The following is a 21,510-nucleotide window of genomic DNA, read 5'->3' as shown; positions in this document are numbered from 1 at the left end:
AAATTGTACTTCTCTTACGGATTTCTCCCGCGCTGTGTGTATTCATTGGAAAGTTTCTCTTGAATTCCATATCTCACACGTATATTTGTGAGTGGGGTTAAGGACCCGTAAAATCTTCATACTCTAATAGGATCGGGCTGAACGCCTCAACAACACTCTTATGGGATCGGGCCGTTCGCCTCGACAGTATCATGTAACACACTCTTATGGGATCGAGCCATTTGCCTCAGCAGTATCATATAATACACTCTTATGGGACCGGGCCATTCGCCTCGGCAGTATTATGTAACACACTCTTATGGAATCAGGCCATTCACCTCAGGGGTATCATGTATCACACTCCTATGGAATTGGGCCGTTCGCCTCAACAACTTCATGAAATACTCTTATGGGATCGAACTGCTCGCCTCGGCAGAATCGTATGTAATATTTGACAAGAATCTACCATCTCCGTGGGTTTTTCTGATTTGAGTTGTGACGACCTATCTGGTAGGGACCATTTTTTATATACTCCGGTTGAGGAGGTAACCGATATTTGAGAACTTGTGTTTACTGTTCAGAGGAGGATCGTACCACGTACCTATATTTGTTTACACTATTTATTTACCATGATTCATACTTATTTACTTCCTACTGTACTTGATTTATTGGACCACTAGTAAGTCTCGATATCGACCCCTCGTCACTACTTCTCCAGGGTTAGGCTAGATACTTACTGGGTACGCGTTGATTTACGTACTCATGCTACACTTATGCACTTATTATGCATGTATATATACTTATGGTGGTCTTTTAGGCGCAAGGGCGCAACTACTGCGGGGACTTTATAGTGAGTTGCACCCCATGTTTACGATCCGCAATATATGGACTCTCCATCATAATTATTTACATTATCATGTCTAACTTGTATTTCAGATAGATGTTGTATTGTTATTGTACTTCCTAGTAGATGCTCATTCATTTGTGACACCGAATTTTGGGGTATTCTAGAACTTGTTTATGATTTTGCTTGCCGTTAAGACACCTTTACTTTGTATTTTACTTAAATCATACCAATCTACGATTTTTAGATGCATCGATATCTCTATCTAATAAGATTCATGATTTCAAAAAATTAATAAAATACACAATTAAGTTGGTAGTTCACCGTTGGCTTGCCTAACGTCAACGTTGGGTGCCATCACGACCTATAGTGGATTTTGGGTCGTGACAGATACAGCACCACAAATTAATATTAGTAATAATTTATCTATTCGCTAACTTATTTAATATTAGTAATATTTTATCAGTAACAAAACCATAGTTCATTTTCACTTATCAACTTATCGTACCAATCACAACTCAAAGTGCTCTAGATTTTTTTCCAATGCCATCGAACGATTCGGGGTATTGCATTATCCAAAGCCAAAGACTTCTTTTCAAGTTTGTAAAATTGAATGATATGTAATTTATATATAATCCATATATAATATATGTATAATTGTGTATTATCGGTATATCATCTGTTTATATTAGCTATAAAAAGTAAACAATAAATATGGCCGGATATTATGTAAATATTCCATGAGATTTTAGTTTTTTTTGAGTTTATCCATGATATAACTTCTATTATAATAATTTTAAAACTCTCTACTAATGTTCAAAAATATCTTATCTTTTTATTATCTTTGAATTAAAAAAAAGTAAAGAGTTTTTTCGAAATAATTTGTTTACATTTTTTTAAAAAAAAAATATTTCACGTCATACTAATTTTTTCTTTATATATACTCCTTGTTACACTAAAAGTCGCTTTAGAAACTATCAATTAAATACCAATTTCTCTCTTGTTGAGTTTGAAAAAAAAAACATTTCATATAATCTAATGATTCAAAATTAATATTCTTCAACGGAAAAAAAATATTATACCCTTGCAATATTAGCCTGACCACAGCTAAATGAAGGGGTTTCAGCTTATACCCTTCAATTCCTTGAATGTGCTAAATTGAAATCAATGATAGCAATTGTATAGCCAAAGTTTTGTTATTTGTTTGATGTCCATTTATGCAAATTGGCTCTCAAACAAATATTCTTCAAGAAGAAAAAAGAAATTTTTTTTTTAATATTGACTAATTTTGTGATGTTTCTTTCTTCAGCATGTATGTTTACTTTATTATATATCTAAGTAAACTTTTATTTGGTTTTGTAAACTCTTTTTTGTTATTTAGATAAGCATAGATGTGTACCCTATATATTACATTTATTTTAAAAGAATTTCATTTTATTCAAATATAGCTACAGTGTTTCAAAGAACTATACTTATAGAATTTTAAATGTAAAAGAGTTTTATAGTTATATGGAGTAGTTTTTTTTTGCTGGAGGCGAATTAGTATTTAAATAATTAGAAAAAATAACAAAATTTCCTAATGTGATTGCATATGATAACATGATAAAAAAAGATAAATTTTATTTTTAATTTAAATTCAAATTTAGAAATCTATCTATAAATTCAAATTTCATATATATATATATAATAAAGTTACCATATACTATTAACATTTATTAGCTTACCACTTGGCTTAACCATAATGTTAATTATATATGGTTACTTTCTTGCTTTAGTATATATATATAGATATATAGATTCCTAGATATTTATATGGATTCATAAATCCTAAGTCTTATTGGTCAACTGTTTCATGGATTTAATCTTCTATTCTATAGAGTTGAACCCTTGTGGTTTACTAAATTTATCACTTCTATTGTAGATCTCCGGTGTTATAAGCCTTTTATCGCGTCCAATATGAGATAAATCTCTTACGACCATGAGTGGATCTCTCAAGTTAAATTTAGTAGTCACTCTTTATTGTGTTTATTATTATTCAATTAAAACGCAATTTATCTTTTTGAAACATCTAAATTTAGTTGATAGTAAGTGTGATCATCCTTGTTAAGTAACTATTCATAATAACTTCAAGTTACAACGAAAGAAAGATAATACGTATATTATGGTCTTAAAATCTTATGAACAACTAATGATCTCTTACGACCATGACATAGATCTCTTACGATCATGATTAGATCTCTCAAGTTATATTTAGTGGTTACCCTTTATTATGTTTATTGTTTTTTTTAACTACAACACAATTTATCATTTTGAAACTTTCAAATTCAGTGGTTAACAAATGCGATCATGTTTGTTAAGTAATTATTCATAATAACTCTAAATTACAATGAAAGAAATATAATATGTATATTGTCGTCTTAATCTCTTATGACCAACTAGTGATCTTTTACAGCCATGACATAGATCTCTTACAACCATGAGTAGATCTCTCAAGTTATATTTAATGGTCACACTTTATTATGTTTATTATTTTTTAATTAAAATACAACCTATCTTTTTGAAACGTTTAAATTTAGTTTATAGTAAGTGCGATCATGCTTGTTAAGTAATTATTCATAATAACTCCAAATTACAATAAAAGAAAGATAATACATATATTATGATCTTAATCTCTTATTAACAACTAATGATCTCTTACGACCATGGATATTTGAAGCAGGAGATTTGTGTAGTAAACTGTAAGAGATATTAATATAAAATGCAAGAGATTCTTCTACTGCAATGTAGGAGATATTTTTGTTCAAACAGGAGTTTGATATATAAAGCATAAGAGATCTCTTATGATTAAATGTTAGATCTCTTACACATGAGATTATAAATTGCAGGATATTAATGAACTTAACAAAATATATTTTAGAATAAAGCATAGGAGAAAAAAATACATACATACATATATATATATTTTACTACTATATATAAATGGGAAAGGGTGTCGAACACTGCAAAGGACAGTTGTACATAAAGTTATATTAATTGTATTGTAAAAGTGGACTGCTATAACCACGTGTATTGCATCTAAACACGTGTACTTTCAATTGTTGCTCTTCTTTCCGGGTCTCCTCCTTTCCCTTTCATTCTCAAACGGTATATTACTCAATTTCTCATCTCTACAGCTACTTTCTCTCTAGCTCTCTTTCTGTCACGGCCCGGATTTCCCACCCTCGGGAGTTGTGATGGCGCCTACTAATGTGAGCTAGGCAAGCCAATTCTTAACTGCTACTTCATTAACAAATTACTTTTTTTGTCAATTATCAGTAATATCATGAAAACAACGGAATTAAATAAATATGCGGAAGACGTAAACTAAAGAAACTGAACAATAATGCGAAAATCAACATATGCCTCTACCCAAGAACTAGTGTCACATTACTCACGAACTTCTAAGAGTACTAAATAAAACCGTTTGAAAGAAGAATATAAACTATTTGTCTCAGAAACATGAGATAACAGACTGAAATAAAAGATAGAGGAGGCGCCGGGCCTGCGGACGCCTGCAAGGCTATCTCGGTGTCTCACTGGACTGAAGGCTGGCTCCCCCGCTACTGCTACTATCCAAGACCTGGATCTGTGCAAAAGAGCATAGAGTGTAGTATCAGCACAACCGACCCCATGTGCTGGTAAGTGTCCAGCCTAACATCGGCGAAGTAGTGACGAGGCTAGGACCAGACTCCAAATAAACCTGTGCAGTTCATATATATATATATATATATACAGCGGGAAAAGATACAGGAATAACCAGTCAATGTGGTTAGGGGAAACATGTTGTGGGGGTGAATATAGTTCCGAATAGAAAGGCATCAAGTAAGGAAGGAAACAACATAACTAGAATATCAACAAGGAAGCAGAAATCAACAATTTGCACGGCATCACCCTTCGTGCTTTTACTCTCGTACTCACCAAAATAATACACGACATCACCCTTCATGCTTTACGCTCTTCCTCACCTAAACAACAATCACAAGGCAAATAGGGTAAGGAAATCTAATACCTCGAAATAATCAAATAACAGCAGGTAATGAAAGAAACAACATAACTCGGATATCAACAAGGAAATCAGAAATCAACAAATGCACAGCGTCACCCTTCGTGCTTTTACTCTCTTTCCTCACCATATAATCAATAAAATCGGCATGGAATGGTACATCGTGCGGCATGGCATCACCCTTCGTGCCTTACACTCTTTCCTCACCATATAATCAATAAATATCGGTACGGAATGGTACATCGTACGGCACAGAATCACCCTTCGTGCTTTACACTCTTTCCTCACAATAGCAAACAATGCACGGCATCACCCTTCGTGCTTTATCGCTCTTCCTCACCCAAACAACAATCACAAATAAGGGGCAAGAGATTAAACAAATAATAATAATAGAAATACCGGCAAGGGAATACAATTAAACAGGTAAGTCCCGACAAGGGAACAATATCAATAAATCTCAACATCTCGGCAAGGGAGTGTCACGACCCCAACCCCGGTCATGATGGCGCCCAACACACTGCTAGGAAAGCCCGACCATTCAACAACATTAACCCAAATTCTTATTCAGATTATATATAAATATCACAGAGAATTTACTAAGTCATTACATTCAAGTGTATAATTAATAATAAAATCTGCGGAAGTTCAATTAAAATACCACACCATAGCCCAATAGAATCCGGTATCACGAATATGAGCCTCTAATACAGAATATCCACCTATTACAAGTCTGTCTAGGAAAAATGCGGAATAAAAGATAGAGATAGAGGGGAGAGATCAAGGCTGCGAATGCCATGCAACTACCTCAATACTCCCGGATACTGCTGTTCAGCTAAACAAATCCTCACTCAGCCTGTGGTGTACCTGGATCTGCACGCAAGGTGCAGGGAGTAATATGAGTACTCCGACCCAGTATGTAATGAACATAAATAAAGGCTGAGAATAAGAAATCATGGAAAAATACAAAGTAAACTATAACTGGCAGTTTAGAACAACAAATAGTGAAGCAACAAGTCAATTAAATTAGAGTACCAAATACTGAGACAGGTATAATCGATAAAAACAAATGCATGAGTGCAATGCAATGCATATGATGGTACACTCTAGTACCCACTACGGCGTGCAGCCCGAGCCATCCATTTATTTATTGTCGACGACGCTCACTGGGGGTGTGTGCAGACTCCGGAGGGGCTCCTACAACCCAAGCACAATATCAAGCCATCTTGTGGCATCAAATCTAGGCCCTCGATCTCATATCAGTCTCAGTATAATCAACCAGGCTCTCGGCCTCAATATCAATGTACTCAACCAGGCTCTCGGCCTCAATATCAATGTAATACTGCTGCGGCGCGCAGCCCGATCCATGCTCAGTCCAGAAACCATCATAAGCCCCTTGGGCATTTGTAAAACAGTAGTTCTCAGCCCGAAATATCATTTAAGTTTTTAAATCTTAGAAATATGGATGAGTTTGCAAAACAGTATTTAAAACCTTGGACTGAGGTCAAATGATATGCAAAATATGAGAAAGCAATGATATCAATCCCTGAAGGATTCAAATAATTGGAAAGAAGACCAAATGTAACAATTAAATCTAAGTAAGGATGATTCTCAATTTAGTTCAAGTAGAAAACACGGTACAAACATCTCTCGGGACGGACCAAGTCACAATCCCCAATGGTGCTCTACCCCACGCCCGTTATTCGGCGTGCAAGTTACCTCAATATAGCGTTATGATGTGAAATTCCGGGGTTTCAAACCCTCAGGACATCATTTACATCAATTACTCACCTTAAGACGGTCAAAGTCTAGCTTTCTATGCCCTTGCCTCTCAAATTACCCTCCTCGTGCGACGAATCTGCCCAAAATCACAATGAATATGTCGCATTATGCTAAAGCGACAATACCCAATCGAAAGCAATCGAAAAATATCAAAATTCACGAATTTGACAAAACCCGAGCCCCGGGCCCACGTCTCGAAAAATCAGAAATTTAACATCAACGGATTCCTTGTCTCGCCACGAGTCTATACATACCAAGAACTCCCAAATACGAGTTCAAATGACCCATCAAATCCTTATTGTTTGGTTTCAAAATTTAAGCCCTAGTTCTTGATTTGTAGGCTTATATTTCATGAATCTCTGGGTGGAATTCACAATAAAAATGAGTTCTAAGTCCAAGAAACTTACCTCAAGTCGTTCCCCCTTGAATCCCTCTTTAATCTCTACCAAGAAGCTCTCAAAATGATCAACCATGGAGGAGAAATGACCCAAAATCACGGATGAACTGTTTTATAAACTCACTGCCATTGTTCATGCGTGCGGTTACTGTTCATGCGTGTGGTCACTGTTCACCCGCGCGGTTACTTTTTACACGCGGTTACTGTTCACGCTGCTAAAAAATACAACAGCAGCCAAAGCAATTGCAGCACTTTTCTTTTTACTAAAATGGCTCTAACTCCATCATACGAACTCAGAATTCGATGATTCTTGTTCCTGTGAGTCACAAATAATGATACGAACATAGTCCTTCAATCGAAACTCAATTTGGAGCTCTTTTGCTCAGCAAAATATCCATTTCGCTCGTTAAACAATTAACTCATATTTCGTGTCAAAAACCAAATCGCGGCTTGATGAAATTAGACAAAACTTTCCAGATCACTCCTATAATTCATTATTTAAATTCTGGAAATTTCGAAATAAAATTTTGATCTCTAGAACTAAAAATGGACCTTTGGATCATTACATGCTTATGCTCAAACGGCAAAAATCTTCCAAAACTCTTCCAAAACTTATCCGAGCCTCATGGGACCCCGACCAAACATGTCAACATAATTCATAACATTATTCAAATGTCTTCCAATCATCAAAACACCTCAAACAACATTAAATTACCCAAAACTCATCTAATTCAAGCCTAATTTCTTAAAAACTTCCGAAATACGCATTTGATCAAAAACCCGACCAAAACACCTCTGAATGATCTAAAATTTTGCACACACATCAAAAATCACCTAACGAAGCTACTGAAACTCTCAGAATTCCATTCCGACCCCCATATCAAAATCTCACCTGCCAACCGGAATTCGCCAAAATACTAACTTCGCCAATTCAAGCCTAATTCTACTCCGGACGTCCAAAATAAATTCCAATCGCACTCCTAAGCCACATATCATCCCCCGAAGCTAATAGAATCACCGGAAATCTTATCCGAGCCCTCTAACTCAATAGTCAAAATCCGGTTGACTTTTTCCAAAACAAGCCTTCCTTAAAGAGACTAAGTGTCTCATTTCCTATGAAAGCCAATCCGATTTAACTCTAACACCGAATACCGATAACGAAACATGAAGAAGCATAAAAATGGGGGAAACAGGGCGGTAACTCATGATACGACGGGCCGGGTCGTCACATCCTCCCCAACTTAAACAAACTCTCGTCCTCGAGCGAGTCAAGAAACATACGTGAAGCCTCAAGCAGGTGAGGATATCTGCTCCGCATCTCCCGCTCAGTCTACCAGGTAGCTTCCTCCACAGGCCGACCTCTCCACTACACTTTTACAGAAGATATATCCTTTGACCTCAATTTCCGAACCTGACGACCCAAAATAGCCACTAGCTCCACATCAAAGGTCAAATCACCATCCAACTGAACCGTGCTGAAATCCAAAACATGGGACGGGTCCCCAACATACTTCCGGAGCATAGAAACATGAAATACCGGATGCACACTCGACAAGCTAGGTGGCAAAGCAAGCATATAGGCCACCTCCCCAATCCTCCTAAGTACCTCAAAAGGTCCAATGAATCGTGGACTCAACTTTCATTTCTTTCCAAATCTTATAACACCCTTCATGGGCGAAACCTTCAGCAAGACCTTCTCACCAACCATGTAGGACACATCTCGAACTTTCTGGTCCGCATAACTCTTCTGACGCGACTGCGCTGTACGAAGCCTCTCCTGAATCACCTTCACCTTCTCTAAGGCATCAAGAACCAAATATGTCCCCAATAACCTAGCCTCACCGGGCTCGAACCAACCAACTGGAGATCTACACTGCCTCCCACACAAAGCCTCATACGGTGCCATCTGAATGTTGGACTGATAGCCGTTGTTGTAGGCAAACTCTGCAAGCGGCAGATACTCATCCCAAGAACCTCTGAAATCAATCATAAAGGTATGCAACATATCCTCCAATATCTGAATAGTACGCTCGGACTATCCGTCCGTCTGAGGATGAAATGCTATGCTCAACTCCACCTGGGTACCCAACTCTCGTTGAAAAGTCCTCCAAAACTAGGAAGTAAACTGAGTACCTCTATCTGAGATAATGGAAACTGGAACACCGTGCAATCACACAATCTCTCGGATAAATATCCCTGCCAACCGCTCTGAAGAATAAGTAGTACACACCGGAATGAAGTGCGCGGACTTGGTCAGCCGATCCACAATCACCCAAATAGAATCAAATTTCTTCAAAATCCGAGGAAGACCACTCACAAAATCCATGGTAACTCTCTCCCACTTCCATTCTGGGATAATCATCCGCTAAAGCAAACCACTCGGTCTCTGATGCTCATATTTCACCTGCTGACAGTTGAGACACCGAGCTACATAACCTACAATATCTTTCTTCATTCTTCGCCACCAATAGTGCTGTCCCAAGTCCTGATACATCTTCGCGGCACCTGGATGAATAGAATACCGCGAGCTGTGGGCCTCCTCCAAAATTAACTCTCTAAACCCATCTACATTAGGCACACATATACGACCCTGCATCCTCAGTACGCCATTATCATCTATAGTCACATCCCTGGAATCATCATGCTGAACTCTGTCCTTAAGGACAAGCAAATGCAGATCATCATACTGGCATTCTCTGATGCAATCATATAAGGAAGATCGAGAAACCACACAAGCCAACACCCAACTGGGCTCAGAAATGTCCAGTCTCACAAATCGATTAGGCAAGGTTTGAACATCAACTGCAAAGGGCCTCTCCCCAACTGGAATGTACGCCAAACTCCCCATTCTGACTGCCTTTCGGCTCAAGGCATCTTCCACTACATTGGCCTTTCCCGGATAATACAAAATAGTGATGTCATAATCTTTTTGCAACTCAAGTCACCTCCACTGCCTCAAATTACGGTCTTTCTGCTTAAACAAATGTTGAAGACTGCGATGATCAGTGAATACCTCGCAAGATACGCCATATAAATAGTGCCTCCAAATCTTCAAGGCATGAGCTATAGCAGCCAACTCTAGGTCATGAACAGGGTAGTTCTTCTCATGGGGCTTTAACTGACGAGAAGTAAATATAATAACTCTACCCTCCTGCATCAACACACAACCAATCCCAACTCTCGAAGCATCACAATATACAGTATATGAACCTATAGCTGATGGTAAAACCAATACTGGAGGTGTGGTCAAAACTGTCTTGAGCTTATGAAAGCTCTCCTCACACTCGTCTGACCATACAAATGGAGCACCTTTCTGAGTCAACTTGGTCAAGGGCGACGCAATGGATGAAAAACCCCTGAACAAACCGGCAATAATAGCCTACTAATCCAAGAAAACTACGGATCTCTGCGGCTGAGAACGGTCAAGACCAACTCTGCACTGCTTCTATCTTCTTTGGATTAACCAGAATACCCTCGCTGGACACTATATGTCCCAAGAATGCCACATAACTTAGCCAAAATTCACACTTGGAGAATTTTGCATAAAACTTCTCCTCCCTCAATCTCTGGAACACTACACGCAAATGCTTGGCGTGCTCCTCTTAGCTACGCGAGTACACCAGAATGTCATCAATAAATACAATAACAAAAGAATCCAGATAAGGCCGAAATACATTGTTCATCAAATGCATGAACGCTGCTGGGGCATTGGTCAGCCCGAAAGACATGACTAGAAACTCATAGTGACCATATCTAGTCCTGAAAGCTGTCTTAACAATATCCGAGTCCCTAATTTTTAACTGGTGATAGCCCAAACGGAGATCAATTTTTGAAAACACCCTCGCTCCCTGAAGCTGATCAAATAAGTCATCAATGCGAGGAAAAGGATATTTGTTCTTCACTGTTACCTTATTTAACTGCCTGTCGTCAATGCACATTCTCATTGTGCCATCTTTCTTCTTCACAAATAGAACTGGCGCACCCCACGGTGACACACTAGGCCAAATGAACCCCTTGTCTAGGAGCTCCTGAAGCTGCTCCTTCAATTCTTTCAACTCTGCTAGTGCCATACGATATGGCGGAATAGAAATGGGTTGGGTGTCCGGCACCAAGTCAATGCCAAAATCAATATCCCTGTCTGGCGGCATTCCCGACAGGTCTGCAGGAAATATATCAGGACAGAATCAATACTAGGAGTCTCAGCTCCAACATCTCGCACAAAAGCTAGATATGATAGACAACCCTTCCAAACCATACGCCGGGTTTTCAAGAAGGAAATTACTCTGCTAGGAACATAATCAGTCATACCATGCCACTCGATCCTCGGAACACCCGGAATAGCCAAAGTAACTGTCTTAGCATGATAGTCTAGAATAGAATGACACGTAGATAGCCAATCCATGCCCATAATAACATCAAAATCTACCATGCTCAACAACAATAAATCAACTCGGGTCTCTAGACCCCCAATAGTCACAATACAAGACTGATACACATGGTCTACAATAATAGTATCGCCCACCGAGGTAGATACGTGCACAGGTAAAGCAAGACACCCTCGGGTCGTACCCAAATGATGAGCAAAATATGAGGACACATAAGAATAGGTGGATCCGGGATCGAATAATACAGAGGCATCTCTGTGGCAGACTGGAACATTACCTGTAATGACAGCATTTGAAGCAATAACATTTGTCCTGCCTGGAATAGCATAGAAACGAGCCTGGCCACCTCCTGATCGACCTCCCCTCTGGGGCAACCCCTGGATGCCTGACCTCTACCCCTAGCTGACTGGGCGGGTGCTGAAGAAACTGGAGCAGAAGACGAAGGTTGGCCCCTCTGCTGAAACTAACCACCACGAAGTCGAGGACACTGCCTTTCTATATGACAAAACTCTCTACACTTGTAGCAACTACCAGGTACTGGAGAAGGGAACTGGAGTGAACCCCTCGCAGCTGAATGACCAGCCAATGCACTCGGCGTAGATGAACCCTGAACTGAAGGGGCATAGGATGAGCTCGGAGCTGGGAGAGCATTAAGTAAAGACTGGCCCTGCTGAAATCCCTGATGACCACGGTCTGAAGATGTCCTACTATACTCTGGACGAGCTGGCTGAGGAGATCTGAAGGAACGACCTCTATCACGCTGGAACTGGCCTCTAGACGGAGCACCGCTGAAACTGCCTGAACCTCTGGGCCTCTTGGCCTCCCTCTCCTCTCTCTCTCTGCGGCGAACTGTCTCAATATCACGAGCAATGTCAACCACACCCTGGAACAAAACACCCAATACTCTCTTTCTAGTCATCAAAATGCGGAGAGAGTAGTTAAGACCATCCACGAATCTCCGGATCATCTCACAATCCGTTGGAATCATCCAAGTAGTATGACGAGCCAACTGTGAAAATCTCATCTCGTACCTGGTCACGGACATATCTCCCTGAGTCAACCACTCAAACTGCCTACACAGCTCCTCTCTGCGGGACTGAGGTGCATACTTCTCCAGAAATAGAGTAGAGAACTGCTGGCAAGTAAGGGGCGCTGCACCAACAGGTCTACGCCTCTCAAAATCTTCCCACCAGGTAAATGCAACTCCCTGGAACTGAAATGTAGTAAAAGATACACCACTCGACTCCAAAATTCCTATGGTGCGAAGCATACGCTGACACTTGTCGAGAAAACCCTAGGCATCCTCGCCCTCTGCACCACTGAATGTCGGAGGCTGGAGCCTACCAAATCTCTCGAGACGACGCTGCTCATCGTTTGGCATAGCTGGGATCACAAGGTTCTGAACTGGTGCAACCGGCTGAGCTGGAACAGCTTCCGGTGTCTGCAATTCCTGCACAACCTGCTTAGCTGTGTGATTAACAGGAGTCTGGGTGCCTTCCCTGGGCTGTGAAGTAGCTGCGTCTATAGTGGCTAAGACTGCCTAAGCTAGGCTAGTACAAACTGTCAAAATCTGAACCAAGGTCTCTTGAAGACCTGGAATCACAATAGGCATAGCTGGTGCTTGAACTAGTACAACTACTGGAGCCTGATCTGGAACTGGGGCAGCTGGTGGATTAATAGGTGCTGCCCGCGCTACTCTACCTCTGCCACGCCCACGACCGCGTCCACGGCCTCTGGAGGCATCAGTGGGTCGCACTGGTGGTCGTCCGCCTCGTCTAGTAGCACGAGCCCTCACCATCTGTGAGAGAACAGAATGATAGAAATTTTTAGTGTTCGGATCAACAAAGTCGCACGACAAGAATTTCAAGAATATGAAGTTTTCATAAAGTTTCTGTAGCCTCTCGAGGATAAATACAGACGTCTCCGTACCGATCCACGAGACTCTACTAAACCGGCTCATAACTCGCGAGACCAATTAACCTAGGCTCTGATACTAACTTGTCGTGACCCCAACCCCGGTCATGATGGCGCCCAACACACCGCTAGGCAAGCCCGACCATTCAACAATATTAACCCAAATTCTTATTCAAATTATAGATAAATATCACAGAGAATTTACTAAGTCATTACATTCAAGTGTATAATTAATAATAAAATCTGCGGAAGTTCAATTAAAATACCACACCATAGCCCAATAGAATTCGGTGTCACGAATATGAGCCTCTAATACAGAATATCCACCTATTACAAGTCTGTCTAGGAAAAATGCGGAATAAAAGATAGAGATAGAGGGGAGAGATCAAGGCTGCGAATGCCATGTAGCTACCTCAATACTCCCGGATACTGCTGTTCAGCTAAACAAATCCTCAATCAGCCTGTGGTGTACCTGGATCTGCATGCAAGGTGCAGGGAGTAATGTGAGTACTCCAACCCAGTGAGTAATGAACATAAATAAAGGATGAGAATAAGAAATCATGGTAAAATACAAAGTAAACTATAACTGGCAGTTTAGAACAACAAATAGTGAAACAACAGGTCAATTAAATCATAGTACCAAATACCGAGACAAGTATAATCGATAAAAACAAATGCATGAGTGCAATGCAATGCATATGATGGTACACTCTAGTACCCACTACGGCGTGCAGCCCGAGCCATCCATATATTTATCGTCGACGGCGCTCACTGGGGGTGTGTGCAGACTCCGGAGGGGCTCCTACAGCCCAAGTGCAATATCAAGCCATCTTGTGGCATCAAATCTAGGCCCTCGGCCTCATATCAATCTCAGTATATTCAACCAGGCTCTCGGCCTCAATATCAATGTACTCAACCAAGCTCTCGGCCTCAATATCAATGTAATACTGCTGCGACGCGCAGCCCGATCCATGCTCAGTCCAGAAACCATCATAAGCCCCTTGGGCATTTGTAAAACATTAGTTCTCAGCCCGAAATATCATTTAGAAATATCATTTAAGTTTTTAAATCTTAGAAAGATGGCTGAGTTTGCAAAACAGTATTTAAAACCTTGGACTGAGGTCAAATGATATGCAAAATATGCGAAAGCAGTGATATCAATCCCTAAAGGATTCAAATAATTGGCAAGAAGCCCAAATGTAACAATTAAATCTAAGTAAGGATGATTCTCAATTTATTTCTAGTAGAAAACACGGTACAAACATCTCTCGGGACGGACCAAGTCACAATCCACAATGGTGCTCTACCCCACGCCCGTTATCCGGCGTGCAAGTTACCTCAATATAGCGTTACGATGTGAAATTCTGGGGTTTCAAACCCTCAAGACATCATTTACATCAATTACTCACCTCAAGACGGTCAAAGTCTAGCTCGTTATGCCCTTGCCTCTCAAATTACCCTCCTCGTGCGATGAATCTGCCCAAAATCACAATGAATATGTCGCATTATGCTAAAGAGACAATACCCAATCGAAAGCAATCGAAAAATATCAAAATTCACAAATTTGACAAAACCCGAGCCCCGGGACCACGTCTCGAAAAATCAGAAAATTAACATCACCGGATTCCTTGTCTCGCCACGAGTCTATACATACCAAGAACTCCCAAATACGAGTTCAAATGGCCCATCAAATCTTAATTGTTTGGTTTCAAAATTCAAGCCCTAGTTCTTGATTTGTAGGCTTATATTTAATGAATCTCTAGGTCGAATTCACAATAAAAACGAGTTCTATGTCCAAGAAACTTACCTCAAGTCGTTCCCCCTTGAATCCCTCTTTAATCTCCACCAAGAAGTTCTCAAAATGATCAACCATGGAGGAAAAATGACCCAAAATCGCGGATGAAGTGTTTTATAAACTCACTGCCCAGTATTTTTCAGAAGTACTGTTCACGCGTGCGGTTACTGTTCACGCTGCTAAAAAAATACAGCAGCAACCAAAGAAATTGCAGCACTTTTCTTTTTACTAAAATGGCTCTAACTCCATCATACGAACTCGGAATTTGATGATTCTTGTTCCTATGAGTCAAAAATAATGATACGAACATAGTCCTTCAATCGAAACTCAATTCGGAGCTCGTTTACTCAGTGCGATATCCATGTCGCTCGTTAAACAATTAACTCATGTTTCGTGTCAAAAACCCAGTCGCGATTTGATGAAATTAGACCAAACTTTCCAGATCACTCCTATAATTCATTATTTAAATTCTGGAAATCTCGAAATAAAATTTCGATCTCTAGAACTAAAAATGGACCTTTGTATCATTACATGCTTATGCTCAAACGGCAAAAATCTTCCAAAACTCTTCCAAAACTTATCCGAGCCTCATGGGACCCCGACCAAACATGTCAACATAATTCATAACATTATTAAAACCTCTTCCAATCATCAAAATACCTCAAACAATATTAATTTACCCAAAACTCATCGAATTCAAGCACTGCGGCCGCACAGGCCTCCCTGAAGACCTGCAGTTCAGCACCCTGTGCGGACCGTACAAAGGCGACTGCGGCCGCACAGCCTCCACCGCGCTCCGCACAAAGGCGACCGCGGCCGCACTGGCCCCTCTGTGGTCGCATGCAATTTCTCGTTGACCGCACTAAAGGGTTCAGAGACCTTCAACTTTATGAACCTGCAACTTCTACAAGGCTAAAACCATTTCGAAACACCTCCGAAACACCCCCGAGCCCTCGGGGCTCCTAACCAAACACATGAACTAACTCAACAACATCATACGAACTTATCCGTGCTATCAAATCGCCAAACTAACCTCAAAAATAATGAATCAAACCTCAAAATAAAGAGTTTTTCCAAAAACTTCATCAAGTTCAAATTTAAGATTTCAAGTCCGAAACACATCAAACGACGTCCAATTTTAACCAAACTTTACAAAAACCTCTTAAATCAGATATAAGACCTGTACCGGGTACCAGAACCAAAATACGGGCCTGATACCAACACGTTCTAATCAATTTTCATTTCAATTTTCCTTGATAATTTCAGAAAAACAATTTTACTCGAAAATTCATTTCTCGGGCTTGGGACCTCGGAATTCGATTCCGGACATACACCCAAGTCCCACATTTTCTTACGGACCTTCCGGGACCGTCAAATCACTGGTCTGGGTCCGTTTACTTAAAATGTTGACTGAAGTCAAATTATTCATTTTAACATCAAAACTTAGCATTTTTCACAAAATTTTATATTTAAGCTTTCCGGCTACGCGCCCGGACTGCGTACGCAAATCGAAGCGACTCTAAATGAGGTTTTCAAGACCTCAGAAGCACATAATGGGTAAGAAAACAGGTGATGACCCTTTGGGTCGTCACATTCTCCACCTCTAAAACAACCGTTCATCCTCGAACGGACAGAAGAAGGAAGTACCTGAGTCGGGGAATAATGAGGATAACGGCTCCGCATATCGGACTCGGACTCCTAGGTCGATGCCTCAGGAGGCTGACCTCTCCACTGAACACGAATAGAAGGAAAACTCTTAGATCTCAATTGACGAACTTGCCGGTCTAGAATAGCTACCGGCTCCTCCTCATAAGACAAGTCCTTGTCCAACTGGACAGTGCTGAGATCTAACACGTGGGATGGATCGCCGTGATACCTCCGAATCATGGACACATAAAAAATCGGATGCACGGCTGATAAGCTCGGCGGCAATGCAAGTCTATAAGCCACATCTCCCACTTGATCAAGAATCTCAAATGGACCAATAAACCTAGGGCTAAGCTTTCCCTTATTCCCAAATCTCATCACACCCTTCATAGACGACACTCGGAGCAATACCCGCTCACCAACCATAAAAGTCACATCTCGAACATTGCAATCTGCATAGCTCTTTTGCCTGGACAGGGCTGTATGCAGTCTATCCTGAATGATCCTGACCTTGTCCAAGGCCTCTTGAACCATATCCGTACCCAACAACTGAGCCTCTCTCGATTCAAACCATCCAACCAGAGATCGACACCGCCTACCATATAAAGCCTCATAAGGAGCCATCTAGATATCGACTGGTAGCTATTGTTATAGGCAAACTCCGCTAAAGGCAAAAGCTGATCCCACGAACCTCCAAAGTCAATGACACAAGCTCAGAGCATATCCTATAATATCTGAATAGTCCGATCGGACTGCCCGTCCATCTGAGGATGAAATGTTGTACTCAACTCAACTTGGGTGCATAACTCTCGCTGAACTGCTCTCCAGAAATGCGAGATAAACTGCGTACATCGGTCCGATATGATATATACCAGCACACCATGAAGGCGAACAATCTCCTGGATATAGATCTCAACTAACATCTTGGATGAATAGGAGACTGCCATAGGAATAAAATGCGCTGATTTGGTCAGCCTATCAACAATGACCCAAACTGCGTCGAACTTCTTCCGAGTCAGCGAAAGTCCAGTAACGAAGTCCATAGTGATCCGCTCCCACTTCCACTTGGGAAGCTCAATCCTCTAAAATAAACCACCAGGCCTCTGATGCTCATACTTAACTTGCTGACAATTCAAACACCGGGCCACATATGCAATAATATCCTTCTTCATTCTACGCCACCAATAATGCTGCCACAAATCCTGATATATCTGCGCGGCGCCCGGATGAATAGAGTATCGGGAACTAAGGGCCTCCTAAAATCAACTCTCAAAGCCCATCCACATTAGGCACACAAACTCGACCCTGCAATCTCAAAACTCCATCAGCATCTAAGGTAACCTGCTTGGCACCTCCACGCTGCACCGTGTCTCTAAGGACACACAAATGGGGATCATCAAACTGCCGATCACGGATACGTCCAATAACGAAGAACGAGCGACCGTGCAAGCTAATACCTGACTAGGCTCAGAAATATCCAACCTCACGAATAGATTGGCTAAGGCTTGAATATCCAAAGCAAGCGGCCTCTCACCGACTGGGATATAAGCAAGACTGCCCATACTGGCTGACTTTCTACTCAAAGAATCGGCCACCACATTGTCCATTCCCGGGTGATATAAGATAGTGATGTCATAATCCTTCAACAATTCCAACTACCTCCTCTGCCTCAAATTCAACTCCTTTTGCTTGAAAAATTACTGAAGACTCTTGTGGTCAGTGAACACCTCACATGCCACACCATACAGATAATGCCTCCAGATCTTCAATGCGTGAACAATGGCTGCCAACTCCAAATCATGAACCGGATAGTTCTTCTCATGAATCTTCAACTGCCTCGAAGCATAGGCAATGACCTTGCCATCCTGCATCAACACTGCACCAAGCCCAATACGGGAAGCATCACAATAGACTCTAAAGGCCCTAAACCCGTGGGCAATACTAACACTAGTGTCGTAGTCAGAGCTGTCTTGAGCCTCTGAAAGCTCACCTCACACTCGTCCGACCATCTGAACTGGGCACCCTTCTGGGTCAACTTGGTCATCGGGGCTGTGATAGATGAGAATCCCTCGACGAACCGACAATAGTAGCCTGCCAATCCCAAGAAACTCCAAATATCTGTAGCTGATGCTGGTCTAGGCCAGTTCTTGACTGCTTTAATCTTCTTCGGGTCAACTTGAATACCCTCTACTGATACGACATGACCCAGGAATGCAACTGAACTCAACCAGAACTCACTCTTTGAGAACTTCGCATATAGCTGACTATCCTTCAGAGTCTGAAGAACCACTCTAAGATGCAGCTCATGCTCTTCCTAGCTGCGGGAATATACCAGAATATCATCAATGAAGACTATCACGAACAAGTCCAAATAAGGCCTGAACACCCGGTTCATCAAATCCATAAAAGCTGCTGGGGCATTTGTCAACCCAAATGACATGACCAAGAACTCGTAATGCCCATACCGAGTGTGAAAAGCTATCTTAGGGACATCAGTTGTCCTAATCCACAACTGATGGTAGCTAGATCTCAAGTATATCTTTGAAAATACCTTGGCATCCTGAAGCTGATCGAACAAATCATCAATCCTCAGCAGTGGATACTTATTCTTGACGGTGATCTTGTTCAACTACCGGTAATCAATGCACATTCTCATCGAACCATCATTTTTCTTGACAAACAACACCAGCATACCCCAAAGCGAAATGTTGGGTCTAATGAAACCCTTCTCAAGCAAGTCTTGCAACTGCTCCTTCAACTCTTTCAACTCTGGCGGGTCCATGCAATATGGCAGAATAGAAATGGGTTGAGTGCCCGGAACCAAATCGATGCAGAAATCAATATCCCTGTCGGGTGGCATACCCGGCAGGTCTGAAGGGAAAATATCAGGAAACTCACGAACCACGGGCACTGAATCAATAGAGGGAACCTCAGCACTGGAATCGCGAACATAAGCAAAATAGGCCAAACACCCCTTCTCGACCATATGCCGAGCCTTCGTGTACGAGATAACACTGCGGGTAGAATGACCAAGAGTCCCCCTTCACTCTAAATGGGGCAAATCTGGTAAGGCTAAGGTCACAGTCTTGGCGTGACAGTCCAAGATGGTGTGGTATGGAGATAACCAGTCCATCCCCAATATAACATCGAAGTCGACCATGTCTAATAACAATAAATCAACAAGGGTCTCAAGACCCCCAATCACCACAATACAGTAACGATGAACTCGATCGACCACAATAGAATCACCCACCGGTGTAGACACATAAACAGGAAATACTCAATGAATCACTAGGCATGACCAGGTACAGTACAAAATAAGATGACACATACGAATACCTAGACCCTGGATCAAATAGCACTGAAGCATCTCTATCATAAACCAGAATGGTACCTATAATGACTGCATCTGAAGCGTCAGCCTCGGGCCTAGCTGAAAGGGCGTAACATCGGGGCTGTGCCCCACCACCCTGAACTACCTCTTTGGGACAACCTGCTGCTAGCTGACCTCCACCTCTAGCGACCTGAGTTCTACCTCTAGGACCTCTACCTCCACCTCAAGCACCTCTACCCCCACCTCTAACTGGCTGGGTGGGTTGTGGAACGCCTGGTGCCTATACCATAGCACGAGAACCCTGATGCTGAGAGCTACCTGGTGCTCGAGGGAAAAACCTGACAATGTGACCAGGATCACCACAAGTGTAACAAGCCCTCGGCTACTAAAATTGCTGGCCCTGTCGACCTGAATGACCACCTCGGAAACTCTGAAGCGGCGGTGCACTGATGGTAGCTGGTGGTGCACTGAAAGGCTGCTGATCAGAATACTGCGTCTGAGAACCACGACCACCTGAAGTACCATGAGAGACCTAGAGAGCTGACTGAAAGGGCCTAGGAGGATGGCCTCTACCATATGAATCTCTACCTCCAGACGAGGTACCACTGAATCTTCCTGAATGACGGGCTTCTTATCCGACCCATGACCACCTCCCTGTGACAGAACCATCTCAACTCTGCAGGCCACATTGGCCACTTCCTGGAAAGTGATCTCACTCCCAGCCTCCTTGGCTATCTGAAAATGAATCGGCTGAATAAGACCATCAACAAACCTCCTCACCCTCTCTCTCTCGATGGGAAGCATGACAAGAGCATGGCGAGCTAGATCGATGAACTTGGTCTCATACTGGGTGACCGTCATGGAACACTGCTGGAGGCGCTCAAACTACCTCCGAAAGGCCTCTCTCTGAGTCATGAGGAGAAACTTCTCCAAAAACAAGGTTGTGAACCGTTCCCAAGTCAAAGATGGCGAACCGGTGGGTCTAGCTAAGCAATAATCCTTCCACCAAGTCTTGGCGGATCCAGACAGACGGAAGGTACCAAAATCAACTCCATTGGTCTCAACGATCCCCATGTTCCGAAGAACCTCGTGACAACTATCCAGATAATCCTGGGGATCCTCAGTAGTGCACCGCTGAATGTAGAAGTGAAGAGCTTGGTGAACCTATCTAGCCTCCACAAAGCATCGGTGGACATAGCCGCTCCATCGCCGGTCTGAGCTACTACACCCGGCTGAATTGCCACAACTGGTTGAACCACTGGAACCTGAACCTAGGGAGCTACCTGCTCTGGAGTGCGCATAGCAAGAGTCTGAGCCCCTCCTCCAGCCTGAGAAGTGGCTGGTGCTACGGGAAGCAAACCCGCTGGGGTGACACTCTCCATGAGGCCCACCAA

The sequence above is a fragment of the Nicotiana sylvestris genome, chromosome 3, assembly GCF_000393655.2.
Source record: "Nicotiana sylvestris chromosome 3, ASM39365v2, whole genome shotgun sequence".
NCBI classification, from domain to species: domain Eukaryota; kingdom Viridiplantae; phylum Streptophyta; class Magnoliopsida; order Solanales; family Solanaceae; genus Nicotiana; species Nicotiana sylvestris.
Note: the sequence above shows the minus strand (reverse complement) of the source record.